This window comes from Ambystoma mexicanum, chromosome 5p (assembly GCF_040938575.1).
Source record: "Ambystoma mexicanum isolate Mex_15411 chromosome 5p, UKY_AmexF1_1, whole genome shotgun sequence".
Classification (NCBI taxonomy): Eukaryota; Metazoa; Chordata; class Amphibia; order Caudata; family Ambystomatidae; genus Ambystoma; species Ambystoma mexicanum.
The window spans coordinates 1,092,248,269-1,092,267,434 of NC_090930.1; the positions used below are offsets into that span (position 1 = coordinate 1,092,248,269).

Genomic DNA, 19,166 nt, shown 5'->3' on the forward strand with positions numbered 1-19,166 from the left:
TCTCTCGTGTTGTTTGGTAGGAGGATAGAGGGAGACTTGAGTTTACGGAAGTTGTGTGTATTGGACCGCACAAGAGTCAAATCTTGAAAGTGCCTGTCAATGTACGTGGGTTCGTAACTGATTGTGCAATGTTTTAGTGACACTACAGATGGAGTATTCCTGAGGGGTTACTACCTATTCAGTTGAAGTGCTAGGTTTACATACTTAAAAGGTTTGCTTTGCTCTGATAACTTGGGGATATAGCAGCATGCATTGTTTCTTGGGGGTGCATTTTGTCGCAAGAAAGGTTACTGACAAAAGGAAGAAAAAAGAAAAGAAAAGAAAATGTATTCCTATTTGAAAGGTAGAAATGCAAATGGGATAGCAGTGCTATATACTTCTTCTGTGCTACTTTTAAAAAAAATGAATAAACTTGCCAGAAATAAAGTTGTGAATGGGCAGCCTGTGGGGCTTTTGCAAACAGGCACAGGAAGCACTTTTGTTTTCTGCGCTTTTCAATCCGCATTCCCAGAGAGTTTTTTCAGCAAAATGCCAGGGCCAGCGGAAGTGACATCACACAACCCTTGACCGCTGATGACATCACAGGAAGTGACCCACCCCGAAGGGACATCACAGGAAGCGATGGAACACAACCTTTCACCCCTTGGCAAAATAGGAAGTGGCATCACATAGCATTCTACCTAAGTACCCTACGAAAAATATGGTTACGATATCACTGTAATGTGACATACATTTTATACAAGAATGGTTCGCCAGATGTATCGTTAATATCAGTGTCTATTGGCCCATATTACCAACTTACTGTGAATGCAAGCAGACTTCCAAGGCCAAATGATGATGTGTTATCATATAGCACTTACGCTTAAGCACTTTATATGGAACAAATATATACACAATATCACCCAACCTGTGTTGCTACTCTTTTTTTTAATTTTATTTTTTATTGTGCATTTAGTTTAATTACAAAAATGTTTGCAAATATATTTATATCAAAATATTAAAAGCAATTTACCATTAATGCTCTTTAACATAACATTTACAACAAAGAACAAAGTATACAAACAGATACATGAGTTCATCCTTATAAAAAAGGTACTCATTTATCAACCTCGAAAGGATGGGTTGTTTTGCCGGGATTCGAACCTGCAGATCACACACACATTGCAGCAGCAAGTGCTCAACCCACTGAGCTATCTTACCGGCTGTACCCATTTTACCGGCTATAGCAAAATGTGCAAAGTTGGCCACATGTCAAGCCTGCGTGGATCTACTTTTCAGGCTTCAGAGGTTGGCAAAATACATATCATTGGGAGGGTTCATAACTTTGTTTAAAATAATTTTGAGTAGCGCAGGGAAGCAGTGCAGTCACACTGTACTCATACATGTAAACAAACATTGTGAACAGCATGCCACAGAGATAGAAAAGATAGACACATTACAACAAAGCATTAATTGTGGCACATAGAAAGCAGGGGCCACTTTATGTGCTATGGTCAAACATTTCTACACTGTACGCAAGCTTTTAGGCACAAGGATGTTGTCAAGGGGCCAGGGACACTGAGATGAAATGTCTTGTGGTGATCGCAAGAGACAACGGTAGAAAAAAAACATGCTATAACTGCAAAGTGGGAAAAGAAAAATATAGTCCGAAATGGATGCTTATTTTACTCTAAATGGTTTTCGAAGTTTTTGTCTGCATTGTGAATTTGCGGGGTTTATGAAAGCACTAAATCAGTGACTCACCCCTTGAAGCGTGCCTGAAATAAACCTTTAGTGAGTCTAGCAATTATTGTATAGAATTCCAGAAAAACAAATGCTTTGTCATTGCTATTCCTTCTTGTTCAGTGTCACTGCTCAAAGTGTTACACTTGTGGAACCCTCTGTATTTTTAAGAAGCCTGAACAAGAAAGCCAGCCACTCCAGAAACAAAGAGCCACATGGCGCTGGCAACAGCCCAGGAGCTTCAATTATTTTGTATTCGTTTTTTAGGGGTAGCAAGGGAGACCACAGGGGTAGCAAGGGAGACCCCAGGGGTCGCAGCTGCAACCCCTGGCAATCCCCAAATGACGTCCCTTTGCATCCCATTTGTGACCTCAGGATGCACTTCATAGGGACACACTGGCTCATTCCAATCCTCTGCCAAAATTGGCCATGAGAATCAGGACCATATAGTATAACAGGTATCCTTGAAACTCATCAAATTAACACAAACCATCACATTTAATATCAAATAAAAACTCACTCCAAAATCCTTGGGATTCCGCTATGTGGAAGTGAGTATGGGCTAAGGATGGAATAGCCAAGTAGGACCAAACTAAACGCATGTGAAAAAGAATGGTGGCAGAATGCTGTATCTCTAAAACAGGCGTGAGTAAAGTGCAAGTCTTTAAGGAGAAATATATACATAGCAAGACTTCATTTCTATGAATGCAATAGATGCCCATCCAATTGGAAGCCACCATTAAAATTCAATTGAATATACCTATTTGAAAGATTAGCCAAGAATTGATAAGTGGAATACTGGGGTAGAGTAATCTAAACATAGCTAAATTAAACATATATATATATATATATATATATATATATATATATATATATATATATATATATATATATATATGGAAAGAGAGGAGGAGAAGGCGAATCGCACTCCCGCAGGCACAAACATGAATGCCAGGTTCAAAAGGTTCGGAAAAAAACAAACAGACACAGTGTAAGAATTACTGATGTCTTTAATGTTTTCATAAGGTAAAAACAAAACGCATCGTGCAAAAAGCAAGTACACGATACATAGCAGCACATAGAAGACAGGACAACAACAGGACGCCTAGGGGCAGCAGCCTGCAAACAACGCGTTTCGCGCTATACTAAGCGCTTGATCACGTACGGGGGAGAAGGTTGGACAGTGTAAATACATTTTCAATAGTGGTCCTTCAACTATGTCAATGGCAATGGCTATTACCAGTTTCAAGGGGACAGGGGCAGCCATATTGGAGGGGAGTGTGCATATATGCTAAAACATAAAAGATTAGAGCACAGTGCTTTGCAAATGCTTTTATCCAGCAAGAAGGACCTCAAACATGTAAAAATACATATGAGGGGACTTGACAACATATCAATACAAAATGTATAAATTATTAGTATGATAATCGCATAGCATAAAAGATGTAATAAGCCACACTCGAAGTATTAAAAGGTCTCCCATATAAATGCATAGTTAGTCCAGTGACAAAGGTTATTACCAACACTAAAAATAGACAATGCAATGCAATGACAAATGAAACTAGTCAACCACAATTAGATGTAAAATCAGGTTAAAAGCAGTCGGACTGGACCTGAATGTTAAAAATTAGCAGCAGAATAATATAGCCGGCAAGTTATTTTTTAGTGCAAACAGCAGAGATAGTAGCTAAAACATCAAATATCAATTATAAAGTGCAAAAGAGCAAGATAAAGCAGCAAGGCACCAATATGCCTATCCAGCCTCCAAATGGTGGATATAATAAAGTGCTGGTGCATCAATCTGATGAACTGTGCAAAAATTGCAAAAATTAGCAGCTGAGTCATCAAAGTGCAAGTGCAAAACTTGATGTCAAAATATCTAAAACTGGCAAGATATTATTTGGTGCGAACAGCAGAGATAGTAGCTAAAACATCAAATATCAATTATAAAGTGCAAAAGAGCAAGATAAAGCAGCAAGGCACCAATACGCCTATCCAGCCTCCAATTGGTGGATATTATAAAGTGCTGGTGCATCCATCTGATGAACTGTGCAAAAATTGCAAAAATTAGCAGCTGAATCATCAAAGTGCAATTGCAAAACTTGATGTTAAAATATCTAAAACTGAAGGCACAAAGGTGGTATAACAGATCCAGAGCATACAGTAGACTAGAACAAACATTTCGAAGCATTGAAGGATAATAAAAAGTAATGTCAGAAAATGAAGGGAATGAACAATATAACTAAAACAAAGGACCACATGTAAATCCCCAAGATAAGCAAGGGATAGTTGAGACAACACTCCCCCGGTTGCAAAATAATCAGCTAAAACAGACAGGTGAAACCAAATAATGAGCATAAGTGCAAAAACAGAAAAAGATCAGTCAATACCTGCGACTGAACCAACAGAAATAGAGCAGGAATACAAAAATACATAAGCAATAAACCTGAAAGACAAGATAACCCCAACCATGGAAAACATCGCATAAATGGCAAAGAATAAGAAATAATGAAAATACAAATTATGTATAGAAACAAAATTAGGTTCCCAGAAATGTATGCAATTCCTCATCAACATTGTGACCTCTGGGAAATTTTGTGTCAAGATCCAAAATGAATCTGGTTTCGAGTTGTCTCAGCCTCAAAGTACGATCACCACCCCTTGGATGAGGGGGTACATGTGCCACAGCGAAAAATGTTAGTAAGTTAGCATCATTGTTGTGTGCAGATTTAAAATGCTTGGCCATAGGATATGTCGGATCAGAGTTCTTAATGGCCCTCAAATGTTGAAGAATTCTGAGTTTGAGTTTACAAGTGGTACTGCCCACATACCAGCGCCCACAAGGGCACGAAAGCACATAAACAACAAAATTTGTATCACAGTTAATAGAATGACATATCATCTGCTGAACCTGTGTAATGGGATGCAGGAAGGATTTCTTAACAATAGCATGGGCACATGCTTTACATTTCATACATTTGGTGAATCCAGTATCAGAGGCTGGAAGCCAGGTGTTAGATCGCTGGATCTTGCCCATAGGAGGTAGAAAACTAGACACAAGTTTGTCCCTTAGAGAAGGAGCACGTTTGTAAGTTACAGTTGGACGCTTGCCCAAAATGGGTTTCAAGTCAGCATCAAGGGTAAGAACATGCCAATGTCTTGATACGATTTTGCGAATGTCATTGGACGAAGTGTCAAATGTAATGATGAGTCTAGGATCATCATTTGAAGCAGTTTTGGAACCAGTATTGTAAATCAAGGTATCTCTAGACATGCCACGAGCTCGGAGATATGCCATTTCTATTGTTCGTTTTTGGTAACCTTGCTTCAAAAAGTCCATAGCTGCTTGTGCACAATAATGATCAAAACATATATATATATTCCTATCAAATTAAAATAGAAATTTTGCATAGTTTGTTACTGACAACCTTAAGAATCCCCCCTTTGAAAGATGACTTTTTTTTTATCATATCACAGTTATCTGTTGCTTATATAGGCATATGGCCCAGGCCCACCAAAATGCACTGCAGTAAAGCCAGTTCAAAGTAATTCATATAAATACAACTTTAATGATTATATTGATATTTTTTTGGCTTGAAATTTAAAACGTTATTCACCTGTCCTGGGTTCCCCAACACAAGCAAGTTTTTATTTTGTAATGTGTCTGTGAAAACCAGACAATTAAAACAAGTCTTGGGACAGAGAATCATAAGGTTTCATTTGTGTCAGAGAAACCTGTGTAACTTTAAGGGCCCTCATCAAGAGTTTTCTGGTGTTCTGCCAGTATCACTGGCGGGATACCAGCAAACTGCCCTTACCAGTTCCACCATCCAATATCTCAGTATTACCGGGATATTACGGGCGGCGGAGAGACAGTAAGTTTCCATTCCCATGAAGTCCCATAGGATGCCATGGAATCGCATTGCCTGAATCACCAGCACTGGTACTACTGGTGCCGTCGATTCAGGCATTTTGTTGCCGGTAGGGGGCCACTGATCTACCGGTAGGTGAGGGCTGCTGGGAGGTCCGTGGCACCCACTGGCAAACTTGCAGTGTGCCCATTTGGAAAAAATGCCAGAGCTGGAATTACCGTCATTTTTTCCGGCATTGTTTCCAGACCGGCAAACTTGTAATGAGGCCCAGGTTTTGTGCACGTGCACCTTAGTGCCATGTTCGCAGAGCCTGCGAATGAGCTGATGGAAAGCTCATTACACTTCAGGTTAATACCTAAAGCTGGGCGAGCACGACGAGGCTCTAGCCAGCCTGGGTCAAAACATGGGCTCTCTCTTGACCCTCATTTGGGGTCGGTGCCTGCCCAAAGCATGGCCAACCATGAGTCTCATCTTCCAAAAAAGAGTGTGATGATTAAGCCGACATGACCAGAAGTAGAAGTGTAATATAAATCATCAGTACGTTGTTCCACTTTTTTTTAAAGTGTGGTGGATGCACTTTGAATCTCCCTTGCAGAACCAAATGTAGCATCAGCTAAGCTCGGATAGTGAGAATATGTAGCGCAGTGCACTCTTTGCAACAATGTTCATTACCACGTCAGCGCCAGACATGTGTGCACGCGTGCATGCACGCATGCACGGACATCTGCACACACACACACACATTTTCTTTTATTATCAGCAGCAACCTTTTCATGCGTGGATGTTCAGGCCATTGGCACTGTGATGACGCATTTACAACTGAAAGACCCCACACAGCTCCATTTACCTGGCAAATCTGTATTCGGTCCGAAGACAGTTAAAGTGAGAAACAGAATAAAGCTCCTGTTTAAAGATTAGCTTATATCAATGATTTACACTAGATTGACATGCAACTTAAAAGGTTGGCTCTCATGTCCATAGCTAAATGTTCTTTTTATCATGCATGACAGTGAGCTGGAGGTTTGTAACAAAGAATCTCTACAGCTAAGTGACTTTATTACACAATGTATTTTAGTGTGGGCTTCAAAGTGCTGAAAGTACAGTGATGTAAAACAGGAGTTTTTTAGGCTTGCAATAGTTTGCATTCTGGGACTTCTAATTTTCCACTCAGGATTTGGAAAATAAAGCTACAGAAAAAAGAACAGGTTGTGGGCAATTCACACTGAACCTGACTGCACCGGCCTGGTACACTGTTGAATCTACTCCAGAAGAGTCTCTGTGCAACTGCCCATCTTGTGTAGCATTACATTTTCATTGTGGCGCCCTAGAGCCATACACTTCCAAATGAGTGTTTTGGCTTTAATTGGTCATCCTTTTAATTTCTACCACAAAGCTTTCTGGACTCCTAGTGTGTACACTTGGCTTTTGGTGCCTCTGCTGCCAGGATACTCCAATATGCTCATGATGCTGGACTTTCACTTGTAGAGTATCCCGCTGTTCTACACGTCACCTCTATACAGCGCTGGAAATGGGAAACATGGATGGGGGGAACCCTCTCATCCTTGGAGGGGTGGTGTATGGGAACATACATATGTCCAGAATTTTACATTTGAAACATGTCTTATTGTGATTCTGTAAGAAACCCTTTTGAGCGAATAATGGAAGTTGGGGTTTGCAGTTTTAATTGGTCACAATATTCACTCTAAGAAAAAAATGTCTCTACATTGCAGGATATATATACCAGTCTGGACAGCTACAGCAAGTATATGAGGCTTTGACTGTTTCTGTATGCAGTTTACGGAAAGTGTCCCATTTGCTTCAGGGCCGATCTTGCTAGGAGGAGTAGTCTGTTTTCAAGCAGAGTTACCACACGCTTGCCCAAGCAACCCACGCTTCATCAAGCAGACTCCTTACAGAAGACGAGTGGTGCTGCAGAGACTTCTAAGTGTGAGTGTTAGAGGCAAGCCCCGAGTCCGGGGAAAGAGCCTCAAAACATGCTTTGTCAGGGAACACATGTTTTGCCAGAGCTCCGCTCTAACGTGTTCCGGCCCATTCCCTGCGCTGCCTCTTTAGAGGTCATTCCGCGGGAAGAATCTTCTTACATCACGGGGTGTGTGAAACAAGAGGAGCAACGTCACTTCCCAACTCAACTAGTCACTTCCAACCGTTTACCTATGTTTGAACAATCTTTTTATTCAAATATCATCCAAATCTGCATAATATAAAACTTGTTTGGTCTTCATTTACAAAAGCAAAGGGTGCGTGCGCAAATGTATATATGACCAAGATGCACTATTTTCCCACAGAATACCAAATACCACATTTTCAAATGTTTTTTAATAACTATATTTTAATTTGTCCTAGCAACTAATGGTTTGAAGTTCTACTGTAAGCTTTCTAATGTTTTTGTGCCGCCTGCCATTAATTAACTTGTGATACATGTCTTCTATTTCCTTACAGATAAAGAGGCTTTTAATCCATGCTTTGTGTCAAGGTTTGGCATCTTGGTAGCAAGCAGCACAGCGCTCCCAAACAAGATTGCAGCCAACTCTACAAACCCCCAGAATGCCTTGGGGACATCCTGGAAGAGCGCCAGATGTCACGCTAGGTGAGCAGGGCATACTATTTAATGCCTAGTTCTTCTTCACTGCCATCCAGAAGGGCTTCACAATTGGACTTTTCATGGCCAAATGCAGACACCTACATTGCCTCAGGCGCACCTTAAATAATGTGTGCTAATTCTTCCTATACCTTTGTTTCTTATCATATAACACAATCCATACATGAAGGTTGGGCATAATAAATTACATCTGTATGTTATGGACATATCCTTGGTCTGGTAAGTATGATGCAGAAACCCAGAAAAGAGACTGCACCCAATGTTACAATGACTTGCAAGCCTGGATGTAAGGGCTTTATACACATCTATTCAACATGCATGGGCAATAAAAACTATAGACCATACATTTAAGGATGACTCAGCATCAATGTATCATCAGATCCAAATGGTGAAGGAAATGCTGGAATTAACTTTTGAGTGTAACATCTTTAACTTTAATAATTGCTATTATAGACAAACCAAGGGCATTGCAATGGGCACCAAATATGCCCCCGCCCTAGAAAATATTTTCATGGATCTATTTGAAGACACGGTCATTTGCAAGGACGAATCATACCAACAAGAACTTGTGCAATGGATTAGATACATCAATTATGTTTTTATCATATGGAAAGGTACAGACCTACAGTTCACAGAATTCAAGAACAGGATTAATCACAACAAAATGGGCATACAATTCACAGGCATCTGTGATGAGAAAAGTATCAACTTCTTAGACTTAACGATATACATTGAGCAAAATCAAATCAGAACCTGCACTTATCGAAAACCCACGGAAGTGAACTCAACTTTACACGCAGAAAGCTGCCACTACAGACCTACCATCCTCAATATACCATCAGGGGAATTTCTACGAGCAAGAAGAAACTGCCAGACAATGGATCACTTTGAGAATAATCTGCAAACTGAACTCAACAGTCCTCGGTTTAAACACGGACAATGACATGGTGTCTTTTTTGTAATATAATTAACAGCAACCTAGCAGAAGTGTGTCTTTCTACACCTAAGTAAATGTTATTTTGAATGAAGCCAGTGACACTAGCACACTGTGATCCTTTCAAGCATGTGCAATAATTCGTTTCTGGATAGGCTCAGCATGGATAAACACATAACATTACAATGAGGATTTGGATTATTCCAACGTAAATTAATTAGATACTCACAATCCTAACACTAATCTATACACATTCTGAATTGTAGCCAAATAGGTATTTCACTGAAACTATGAATTTCTTACTTACGCTCTGTATTTGTTATGTAACCTATAAACTGCACTTGGAGTATTAACACTCTTCATATATGATGGCCAATTACGCTACATTTCACCTTGTCAGGCATTACAATTCACTTAACGTGCTGAATGTTTCATTTAGAGATGGCCGCCACATAACACTGCAGGTAATATACAACACAAACTTTTAGTAGTCCTTGGCAACCGCCTTTCCCAACAACTATGGAGAGGACGCCTACTGGCGCCCCCTCGAGCTAAAGGAATTACGCAATTCCACACTGGAACGCAAACATAATTGTCTTAATGAATTATTGCCTCTTTTACACTTCGTAATTATTATGAACCATCTTTACTGGAATTAAAGTTCTAACACTCTTCAACTTCTATGGCTAATTACGCTACATTTCATTTTGCCAGACATTACAATTCACAGAAGGTTGAGACTGACTCTTTCTAACATGGTCGCCACGTTACACAACAGTAACATTACAGCCATTACCGAAGACGGACTTCCAGTGGTCCGTTTTCATGGCAACCAACGCTCACAATAATTAGGGAGAGGACGCCTAATGGCGCCCCCTCGAGTCAAAGGAATCACGCGATTGAACGCCTGAAAGTATTCACAAGGTATGAGACCGTCTAGAAAGAGCAAGCACGATTTAACCATATAGCTTAATAGACTGCATTTTTGACAGACTGCTGCACGTCCGTGTGCGCGCAGTAATCTCAATGGTATGAACCTATTGACAATAGCAATATGGATGTCGCTGCATGACCGTGTGCACGCGGCTATCCTAATGTCAAGTATGATTTTACAGTAGCTGATGTACTAATACATATTTATGAACATTAATTCTGAAATACGAGTTGGCAACTCGCCTCGGAGATATATAGTTGTGCAATCTTGCGCGCTAAGTAATGGAATACAAGAATGCTAACAGAATATTAGACCTCTCAAAAATGCTTCAACAAGCATTAATGCAGATATTTGTATAACTACACATTACATACAGGAGAGTCACAGTTGAAATATATGAGCTTAAACTAATAATAGGAAGTAAACTCTTGAGTGATGCCTGATGTTCTACACTAATCTGCAATACTCACAAGAATCGAAGGTGACATTTGACCCATTTATGTTTTCAAGGGATCTAACCCGAGTACTGGTCAGCAGACAAGTTTGTTAACCCACTGGGGGCAACTAAGAAAATAAGGTAACATGGAACAACTTACTCATTTCGTGAAACTATCTATGTTATCCCACACTAAGCACACTAACTTAACAAGATATTTGTATCTGTCTCTTGTTTCCTATTCTTCCTCCCCTTCCCCAACCCTATTTTTGTCTGGTATTTTATTTTCATATTTTACATCTTGTTTTTGATGCACAATTGTGCATATAATTTTGCTCCTTTTTTCACATGCAACTGTAAAATGGGAATGCAAATTGTACTCATATATTCTTTTACGTTAATATTGGAATATGTTATGCAATATCCTACATGTGTTATGTTTAATTAAGTAGCCCTGATTTGAGAAAGGTCTCAAGGGAGACCGAAACATGTGTCATCAGAAAGGGCACTCATCTAAATATATTAAATCACCTTGTAACAGTCTCTTTTCTGGGTTTCTGCATCATACTTACCTGTTCATGTGGTTTTCACTTGGCTAAGCCACAAACCCAGTGAGACGCGACCTACTGCACCTTACGGAGTTAAGGAACACAGATAGCACTAGACTAAACATGTCGCCATGTTAGACCAGACCTCCATAGTCAAGAATTTATGAAACTATATCCTTGGTCTGCATAGACAGAAAAAGCATAGCAATGGCTCCCTCTTCGTTTGATCAAATAGTATAATCTTCCAGGTCAACCAATTGCAGTGGTTGACGTATAAGTAGTCAACCCCCAAACCGTGCATCCTTTATGAACATTACCATTACATTAATGTCAAGTGCTTATTTTCTCCATGCAACTTCCAAAGCACCCTGTGGAATGTACTCTGCGTGGCAAATCGTGCACTGAGTGTGAATGCTTATTCATACTCTTGGCATCATATGCCAGTGGACAGCTTCCCTGTAATTCTGGAGCTTATTCCACCCAGTTATACATTCCAAAACAAAGACTGTAGCACCTTGCTTGGATGGAGTGTTAGGAGCTGCATACTGTGGAGGTGCAGGGGGTAGAGCGGAGATTAGGCTGAGGTATTGTTTAGTGTGACCTGCAAAAAATACTGTAAAATATTTAGCAGAATCCTCCTCATTTAGTTGATCACCATCCATCAAGACTAGTTTTATGCTTCAAATACCATCTGTATTTACCACCCACCTGATTACAGATTATTAGCTATTTAACACGTGCAGTATTCTGGGAATACTGCTTATGACAAATACTGCATGGTTAGAAGTCTAAATTCTGCATAGGATTTCCTCAATTCTGTACTTTCGATAAAGTGGCTGTAAAATGTGTACCAAAACGTGAGTAACCACACCACCACTCATCACACAAAGGTGGTTGGTTGGAGGGATAGGAAATGGACACATGATATCAAATACTCCAATAGCAACACTCAGCCTCAGATAAATATCCTCAACCCTCTGGAGCAAATTCAGCAATAAGCACACTTATTTCAATATAGAAAAAACATGACTTCAATTCATGTTAATATCCCCATCCAGCATTGCATGGGAACTCACTGTCGCGCTTCCCAATCCCACCCTAGTCTCTTTCTCATGTCACACCAGGAATAATGAAATCAAGTTCCAGGATTTAGCATTTGCCAGATAAAACCGTTTCTCTTCACATGTCACTATGCACTTTACCTTAAAGTTCCTGGATACAGGGCCTCTCAGGTTAGTCTCTTGTACACGTTCATGTAACACCAGGAGTTTTGAGTCCATGTTACAAGATTCAGCACTCCCTACAACAGTGTTATTTAGGCTATTCTCTTTCTCATGTGATGCTAGGAATTCTGATTCAAAGCTCCAGGATTTAGCACTCATCAACTGAATAGCTCTCTCTCTCTCTCTCTCTCTTTCTCGTTCTCTCTCTGTATCACTCTGTCTCTATTTTCTTTGTCTCTCTGTCTCTCCTTCTCAGGTGGTGGTAGGAACATTGCCATCAAGTTGCAGAATTCAGCACTTCTCATTTTGATTTCCATGCTGGGATATTCACCCGATTCTTGTCTCTGAAGCCTCTCCTCACTGAAGTCACCCATCCAGGTTTGGTGTAGGACACTTCGCCTCTCTCATGCGGCCATCTCCTCATTTCTACTTCTCTTCAGTAGCTGGTGTCCACAAACCTCTGTCCACTAGTGGGGCTACTCACTGGTCGTCCTTTCCCTCCATCAGATTTCTGGCACAAACCTCTCAGTCGGAGAACTTCTGGGATGCTCTGCGTGCCCTCAAAGCATCTGGAATTTGTCTGCCACCTCTTGCTCTTGCTCTTGTTACCTCTCAGTGGTTCCCCGTTCTCCTGATATCTGGTTGTTGTGCTGGACTTGTCTTCACTGCTGCTCACTGGCTCTTTGTATGAGAGTTCTGCATTTAATTTCATGTGAAAATGTCTTCCTGCTGAGGAACAGGACTGGTCTTACTTCATCTCGTCGAACACGGGAGCGAACAGCTCTGACACCCACGTGAGATGCATCAGTTCAAACATTAATTGTGTTTTTAAATAGGGTGTAAGAAGAAGTGGAATAGTACACACCAACCACTTTAAGGTCTTCACCATTCTGGTTGTTGAGCTGGTCTCATCCTCACTGCTGCTCACTGGCTCCATGACCGATTTCCGCAGTTGTTCATGGCCTGGACCTGACTGCGTTGCGTATCAATGGCTCCACGGCACTACAGCATGTGCAGGACTCCTCCTCAATTTGTTGGGATATTGGTTGATGCATCCATCTTTGTCATATACTAGTAAGTTTATTGTTGGTTGCCTTATGACTACGTGTTTCCCATCTGAAGAGATGCAATTAAGAATAAAAATACTTGTATGGACATAATAGGATAGTGTTGAGGAGGGATGCAGTGATCCTTTTAGTTATTTAAGAATACGGTAGTTCTTGTCATTTTATTTATTTCTCAATCATTATTTTTGCTATCACTGTATAATACTTCGGTCTAGGAGGATGTGACCATGTGATTTGTATGTGTCTCTTTTACTGTATGCATATTGTTGTTTCCAGATTTCTTCTCCTGGACAGGATCTGCAACTGAAATGAGTTGAACGACTGGTCCTCTATCAACTATGGAAATCTTTCTTTCATTTTTTGTATGCACTTATCATGTTCCATCTTTACCTTTGAAACACTGCAATTGAGTTGAAGCCTTTCTCATAAACAGTTCTTGATTGCATTGGTTGAGAGCAATGTTATTTCATGCACAATTAAAAGATTTTCTCCTGAAGCTTGCAATTCCTTGAAAATATTTCTTGATTTTGGTATGCAGGCCTTTGAACCTATCTGAGTGCACTGCCGGATGGTAGATATTCACACTGCCCTTTTTTAGTCAGCACTCCTCCTACTTTTGTGGTATTAGTCTGTCACCTGATGAAAGAAATGGAATGGCAAGCATGCAGACAATTGAATGTTTCTTAAAGTTGTTTGTGGGTCACTTCACCACATTCCATCTACCTAGGCTTCTTCATTTCACTAGGGTTCTCAAAGCTCATTGGAAATTCACAATTGGTATGGTTTCCAATGTTTAATGATTCATTTGAAAGGCCAGGGGTTTAACACCACCACATAATCCAACAATTATCTTTACATCTGGCTTGCCACAATAAGGCGGCATGATATGTGCTCATGGTGAAGGCCCTTCCTAGCAAATAGTACCCTAGGACCTCTACTGCTCTTTTTCTGGACAGACATTTCTGTTCCATAGTTGTGCATTTTATTACTTGTGGAGATGTCTACATGCTGAAGAGTAGGACCAGTCTTTCTTCTTCTCCTCTTACTTGTGAGACAACTGCTCCTAATCCAACGTGAGAAGCATCAGTTTGCAAAATGAATGGCTCTTTGAAGTAGTATGTAATGAGGCAGAAGAATACACAGCACCCTTTTAAGGTATTTGAAATCCTGCTTTGTCCCTGTGCCTGAAGGTATTAGGAAGTCAGGCATATCAATGTGGGGGTTGGACCTGGACAAAGGGGTCCATACAAATGGTCTGTAACACCCCAGAGCCCTATTAAAGAGTGATAATCTTTCTTCTTCTCCTGAACTGGTAACTTCTGCATTGCCTGGATTTATTTTAAACACTCAGTATTACTGTGCCTTTCCCAAATGGTGTCCAAGATACTGCTCAAATGAAACAGTCAAGGTAGCCTTTGTTTGGTTTGGAATCAGGCCTGCTTCTCTCATAGTGTTGCACTTTAGCCATAGAGATTTCAGCTGTGCTTCCAAGTTTGGGATGTGGATTATGTTACCCAAGTAAACCCTTGTGTACTCTGTATGGTGATGCAGTAACTGGGCCATTAATCTTTGGAAGGTTGCTGGGGGGCCATGAAGCCTGCAGCGTAATGCTATAAAATGACACGAGACATTGGGTGTAGTGAGGTCTGCAGTGTCTTTGTTCTTGGAGCACATAGCCAACCATCATTATCCTTGGTTAGGCATGGTGTACTGATGATGTTGGATTGCCCTAACCTTTCAACTCTTTTCTAAGTATGAGGAGTGGAGTAAGCATTCAATTCCAACACTATCTTAGTTTTCCTCAAGTTGATGCAAAATCGCCACTAGCTATCTGGTTTTAGAACTATGACAACTGAGACACCCATTCAATATAGGATTCTTCAATCACTGTCAGCCATAAACTTTTCCTCACTTATTCCCAAATTACCTATCATCTAGCTTCTGGAAGTTGACAATGTCTTTGCCAGATGACTTTCTCAGATGGGGTTCTAATATTATGATAAATAATCTTCAACCTCCTTAGAAAACTGTTTTGAGAAGGATTCATGTTCTTGTAAAATCACCCTTCCATTGCTCGCCATGAGCTAGTTTACTTAGCATATTTGGCTTTTCTTTTGCTGATTTTGCTTCATCGCCCAGTAATTGAAATGACCCAAAATCTCCATGATAACATATTGTCCAGGCCATTGTGAAAAGAGGGTATTTTGACTGTTGGACAAGAGTACTAGCACTCAAGTACCCACTTAATAAGTTCTTAATTGTTCAGGCTTGCCAGATGTTTTCTCTTGATGCTGAGCTACAAAGACATTCCCCTTGACCAATTCTCTTACCAGAGCAATTCTTTCCAAAGTGTTCTTTTAAAGAATCAAAACAAAGCCCATATGGAAAAGTTTTCGATTGTAAAAACTGTTGAATACATTTATACAGAAGAAAAAGTGTTCTATTCAAAGTCTGTAAGATTCTGCCCTTCAACTTGCCGTTCTTCCAAGACTTCCTTCAGCACACCAATTCATCCAGTACAAACAAACAGAATAGCCTCAATCAACTAATGTGTCCTTTGTAGCAGTGTCACGTTTCAACCAGAAACCTCACAGATGATCCTCCGCACATTTACTAAGGAATGGAGATCAATCTCACAGTGTCTGCACACAGCGGAAGACGACCTAGCATTCAGAATATTACCAAAAAACCTGGCTATCCACAAGACCATAACTGACATAGTATCATAGCACCCTTAAGGACTAGACCAAATTGAAGTACTTTGGACCAATCTCAACCAACAGCCATTCTAGAGCCACCCTAAACGCCCACTGGAAACAATCAGACAAATGGTCACACATCCCCAAAGGGAAACAACCATGCCCATTTTAAAGCATAAATAAATATGTACATGGATGCAAAAGCTCATCCAGAGCAAAGAACGAGCAGAAGCCAATCACATAAACCATGACAAAACAGAGATTGTACCCTTTCACGTTAGTCTCCGCAGCATGCAACATGAACGCACACCACGTGGAACTCAGGAGATCAGATTCAGTCTGGTCAATCTTCCTTGCCCCTTCCATAAAAAAGGGAACCAAAATCAGTGTGAATTATGCATTCTGATGGATAACAACACGACAAAACTGCCACCCTGAAGTCAACAACATACTGGAACACAAATGCTACAGCCACAAACCACATAGAATCATATCAACACTCAATACTTCTGGCCTGCACTCAGAAATGCCTTAGGTTCCACATCCACCTCCCCTATAACCTGCTAACACCCCAAACCTCCTTCTTTCTAGGCCCAAAGAGTTATTCTCCGAAGTTAAACAGGAGAACCTCAGTGTTTGTGTGGTCATTCTTATCAATTACTTTTAGTCCCAAACCTGATCAAAATGATATTCTCCTCCAGTATCCCAGAGGTAGCCCTGCTTGTTGATGGTATGCATCAGGGCCCACCTGTTGGTAGCTACCTGGTAGTCTTGTGTACGTTATGCATCCTATCCTGTAGCTTTCCGTGAGCCTGTCTTTAGAATTTAGGAATTTTCAGCAAGCCTGGTACTTCTCAACACTGGGTTTCTCACTGGTCCAGTCATGGTGCAGTTTTCTGCCTGAGCCCTTCCGGTAAGATGTTCCAATTTTGGTGTGCTGCACTTTGTTGTAAGTTGCAGATGAATCCCACTTCTTACACAAACTGTTGTGAATTATTAAGTAAAAGTGCCAGCCAGGATAAAGAGTGCAATACGTTTCATTTTCAGAGCTGCATTCTCCAGTGGTCTGAAAAAATAACCATAGGCCACAGTCTTTGTATTCCTTTTACAGCCAACCATGGAATAAGAAGACAAGCCTCACTATGTAACAGTTCTGTTGTATCCAATGATGTAAGGTACAAAGTATCGGGCATTACTATTTAAAGGAGGTGCTTCTTCAGCCATTAGGTTACAAAGCATCATCAGGTTACTAAGCTGTCATCGAGATCATCAGCCTAAGAATAGCACTCACTGGCCCATCCTCACAGAGAGACATTCAGGGTCATTCTGGCATTCATGCAATACTCATACTTAACATATGCCAAGCAACCACTTATCATCATCACTCCTTTCTCACACCCACAGTCAATCGCACTGCTTCATGGGATGCATTCAGGATGGGATAAGTTCCTTCAATCCTGCCAGCACGTTTAAGGTCAATCCAAGTTCCAGGATTCAGTACTTCCCAGCTCAATCTTTCTCACGGTTCTTTTTAAAAATGTCCTCTGAAATCCAAGCTAGAGTGTTTCACAGATTAGTCGGTTTCTCGTGTGGAGCTACGAACTTTGACTTCAAGATTCTCTACAACGGTGGTCTGAGGACAGATTGACACCTATATAGATAGGCTTTAGAACGGGGGAACAACACCATATTCCACCCGAGAATTAAGGGTTCGTGATTGCTTTCCGGGCAGGGACATACCTCAAAATGTTCCACCCCCCAAACAGAATAACATTCGACCAAACAATAGTCGATTAGGGAATTACTGCCAGCATGACTAAAAGTAGACAGGGGGATCATCGTCCGCAGCCCTCCCATTTAATTCGACCAAAGCAGTAGCATTAAAAATATAATCTAATAGAATACCACGTGGGACGCCCATTGTCATATTTATGTTTCTCCTAAGGATCCCCCATGGCAGCTTCTAACAGCAACCTCTCAGTAGTCACCCCCAGATCTGACAGTTTATCGTTAAAATCACCTACCATGACCATGCTTGACTCACATTCACATAATAATAAGAACTCCACCAGCCATCCATTAGTAGATAGAATACATTTTGCATCCTCCTCACCAGTGTGTCGTAGCAAGGCCCTTACGTAGCCTTACATATCCGTCCGGCACCCTCGCGAGTAGCCGGATCAATTGCTATCCAATATTCTGGGAAATATTTCACCAGCAAAGAGTCATCACTCAACCATGTCTCTTAAAACATAATATATCAAAATGTCTTAGCCAATATAGCCAGTCGGAGTCTTCCAGTTTGTTATCCACCCCTGCTACATTCCAGCTTAGCAGTCGGGCAGCAGATAGTTGAACATTAAGCATATCTCCCCCCTTTGACTGCTTTTGTGATGGAATTTACAGTTCAGACTACTTATGGCAGTACTAGGCTCAGTGTAATAATTGGAGCTGCCTGAGCTGCCAAGTCCATGAGATGGTTGGGCCCCTAATAAAGAGACCCCAATGGCATGGTATATTGTGCAAAACTGTGCACTGACTCCTTAGCCTGACTCGAAATATTGGCCACTGAAAAAAGTGGCTGAGCCAGTCTGAGCTCCAATTCCTCCCCAGTCAGATCTATGATTAAACCATCAGCAAGAATGGGCAGAGGTGCCTGAACTTGCGAGAAGCGAGCCAGCATCAGGTGTGGCCATGGCATTGCCGGCATACCAGAAGTCATGGAGATGGAAAAGTGAGGCTCTTACATCCTTATAAATCTCACTATCTTTGTCCACCAGGGCCTCGCAACAGTTTAAAATGCATGATCGGAGATGAGCGTTTGCAAATGAAAAACAGACATAATGGCCCTTGCAGTACATGCAATCAGAGAACATTCGTAGGCAGGGAAGCAAATTAAAAGAAATACCTTTCACTTCAAGAACTTCACTCTGAGCTTTGATCAGAATTCTCTTATCGAGGTTCTTGTTTACATATGTTATCCCCTAAAACACATTATTAAGTTATTCTCTCTCCAGCCCATGAAGGGGTCAGCGGTTAAATGCACACCACCAGAATTCAGCACTTGCTGGGGGGTCACTGGATGTGTCCTAAAAATGTGCACACTCCGGT

General features: G+C 40.9%; 1 long non-coding RNA gene across 3 annotated transcripts in view; it reads left to right on the forward strand.

The window, feature by feature from the left end:
* The window catches only part of LOC138481433 (uncharacterized), a 94,246-nt gene extending 80,386 nt beyond the window's left edge, over nt 1-13,860 (forward strand). For 2 of the 3 annotated variants that reach the window (XR_011274245.1, XR_011274243.1), the window contains one exon: nt 8,055-13,860. This is a non-coding gene — a long non-coding RNA (uncharacterized lncRNA). The remainder of the gene's footprint in view (nt 1-8,054) is intronic. The other variant, XR_011274244.1, reaches the window with a different exon arrangement.
* Nucleotides 13,861-19,166: the final 5,306 nt, after the last annotated feature.